We start from the raw sequence: 3,311 nt of genomic DNA, 5'->3' as shown, positions 1-3,311 counted from the left end.
TTGAAGTGAGGTTTAGAAAATATGAGCCAGTTTTTTTTTTTCTTGTTGTGGTAGGCTAAACTTGAGGTGATTTTTTTGAGCTGTGAAAATTAAGAACAGCCAAAAAAAAAAAAAAAAAGAAAAGAACATAAGGAAAGAAATTCAAGAAATTGATCTTTGATATAAGGTGCAATTGTGTGGTTCATGGTTACACTTCAGGGATATACAGAGGAGTAATCTTAGGCAATGCCTTCCCCAGGTCAAATAAATAATGTTCAGTCTGTCTACTCAATATCATGGTCTCGGTTATTGCTATGTAAAACAGGAGCTTCCTCAAAGGAAACATCACTGACATCAAGAATAGTTACATTACACAGTGGAAAAGGTATTATATCATAAGATGAAAGATGCATAGTATATAGTCAATATCCCTCCTTCTAATATAATGACTATGCCAAATATCTCACTTTTATTTGAATAAAAGTTTCACAGTTGATAGAGTACATATGAATAAGAAACCATAAAATTCAATTTTCCCTTCATTTGAAAATTTTCAAAAGAGGAACTTATGAAAGAAACAAGAGCAAAACTATTCATTGCCAAATGACTTAAAAATTTCAAGGCCACTAAGACACATTGGTCACAATGTTGAAAAGGGTAACAATTTTTGTCTTTAATCAGAATTGAACATTGAAAAAAATTATGATTTTGTAGAAATTGCCTTCTTTAATGTTATCTCATCAAATTTTAGGATTTTCTTTCTACTTTAACTAGCCAGCAAGAATCTGCCAAAGCAGCAAGAGTATGGGATTCTAATATGTGAGCAAAGTAAAGTAACTGGTAGTATGCTTGCTCTTATCAAAGGATTAGATTAATGAGGAAGTTTGATACAAGTCAAAGTCCACAACTGCTTAATATTCTTTGCATGTGAAATTAGTTGGTTTGTCATTAATCATGTTTAGTTGCACCTAATTTTTTTCTGTAGACTTTAATATGTCAGTTTTATTAGAGTGACTGTTCTCAGGAGGTTTATAACAGTGATTATAGCTCTGTTAATTATTCCACCTATTTTGGGATTGTTTCAAAGTCAATGTAATTTTTTTAGAAAAAGAAAGGTTATAGTAGGGAAAAAGACTAGATGAATTGTTTAGATATTTTCCATTATCTTAAGAAAACATAATATTAGATTTGGCTATTTTAATAATCATAATATGATATAGTTCATTGTTCTTTATAATTTTTCAAGTAGAAAATTCTGTTTATGTGGTAATTTTTTTATACTTTTCCATTTAATTTGAACATCAAAAAAATAATCCTTAATTAATACAATTCTCCTCCTTTACCCTTCAAGGAATGGGTCTCCAAAACAGAACTAAGGGTATAAATCATCAGTAATAAAACTCATTTCAAACCTTCAAGATCATGGAGATGAAATTTTGAAGATACTGTGTGATTTTCTGCAAAGTCATTCATGAAAAAAATTTTTATTTCCAGATATTTATATGTGGAAATTAAAAAATTAAAAAATCAAATATCATATCTGTCCAGTGAAAAGTAACTCTCAAAACCACAATAAACTTCCCAAATTCTTTTGATCTTTTCACCAGCTATCAAAGTTAAATTATGATAGTTATAATTAAAAAATTCTATTCTTAGATGTTCATGTTTATGGACTGACCAGGGTATATGATGAAAAATTGAATCAGGCAATAGACAAGAAATGATTCCAAAGTTTGGACCAGAATAATATGAAGGTGGGAGTAGGGTCAGCGCAAATTCATCACAGCACAGGAATGAGCTCTGCTGTGTAGACTAAAAAGAAACACAAAGTCTATGTCAATTATCGAGGAAGCAGAATATTTTATGGAATAAGAGCAAAGAGTTTTTCTGGGGAGTTAAGAGATGTAGACAGGACTTGCAAATAGCTTTTGATATGTCACCTTCTGATTTATTCCTGAGAAGTTATTCTGTTAAGTAGTTCATCTTAGACCTAATGATTCATTATGTACTTCAGCTAGACAGTGTCCACTTTGAGGGCCTAAAAGTTATTATTATTTTTCTAACAAGAGGAAAACACTAAGGCCTAGAGAAATTAAGTTCCACAAAAACTAAATCATTGCTATAGATCTCAGATAAGAATCACAGTTCTTGGTTCAATATTCTTTTTACTACATAGTATTGGTTTCTAGTATTCTTCTATATTGAAGGAATTTTTGTTTCCTAATATTTATATATCTATAATGAATAGTGAGAATAAAGTGAGCTACAGAAATGTACTTTTCTCAGTTTTCCTACAAACCATGAGATGGACATGCATGGTCCAGGACATAGATGGAACTGTTTCAAAGAAACTGGAAATTATTCCAGTACTTTATCATAGTCCCAATTTATTCCCAGTATATTCCCCATTAGACAATAGATGAGTCTTTGTTTCTTGTTTAAAAAATAATGTTTGGTGTCTCTATGTAGGCGAAGTTTTGAGATGCTTCTGCTGAATGAGAATATAGATGAGATCCACTATAAGCAAACTTGATATATGAAAATGAAGTTTTACAAACCAGGAAATTAAGCAGGGTTTATTCAATATCCAATGACTCTCTATAGATTGACAAGTTTATGGCACCTGAATGACAGGCCTTATGTTATATGTGTTAGAACCTCTAATGAGTTTAAATATTTGATTATGACGTATGCACATTACAGAACTACAGCAATATTTATTTTAAAATTAGAATTCACTTTTACATATATAAATATCTCCAGCTAATAAAAGATATGAATGAAGTATACTCTAATTCCATTTTTAAGATTTAGCCATGAATTCTCAAATTTAACTCCATATTTATACATTACAGCCTTACAAAAACCTCTCATTTCTAATATGGGCATATGCCTTCATGCATATAGTTCATTTTAGAATTCAGGACTAATTACAGCTGATGGTTAAAAGCCATAAAAGTCAGAACTGATAGTAAGCCTTCCCTTGGCAGACTTCGTTAATAAGAACGGTATAGCTTTCTATATGCAATGCTATCTATTTACTTTCGAAATATTTTTTATTAAAGATTTCACCATTGTTAACTCTATGAAAAAAGGACAACTGTTATTTTCTATTTTAATAGATGAAAAGATGGCGCACAAAGCCTTTGAGTGACTTACCTACCACTCTGAAATCTTAAAAAAGCTCCCTCCGGAGTTTTTATATGTAAGTATTTGTGTTCACTGAGATGATTTATGCACTCAACTCATTAAAGTATTTTAAAAGGATCTTCAGCAAGGTGAACATTAAACAACGAAATTAATTCAGTGCTGAGAATATAAATAGAATAATG

Source organism: Propithecus coquereli, unplaced genomic scaffold (genome assembly GCF_000956105.1).
Source record: "Propithecus coquereli isolate 6110/MARCELLA unplaced genomic scaffold, Pcoq_1.0 Scaffold187, whole genome shotgun sequence".
NCBI classification, from domain to species: domain Eukaryota; kingdom Metazoa; phylum Chordata; class Mammalia; order Primates; family Indriidae; genus Propithecus; species Propithecus coquereli.
Note: the sequence above shows the minus strand (reverse complement) of the source record.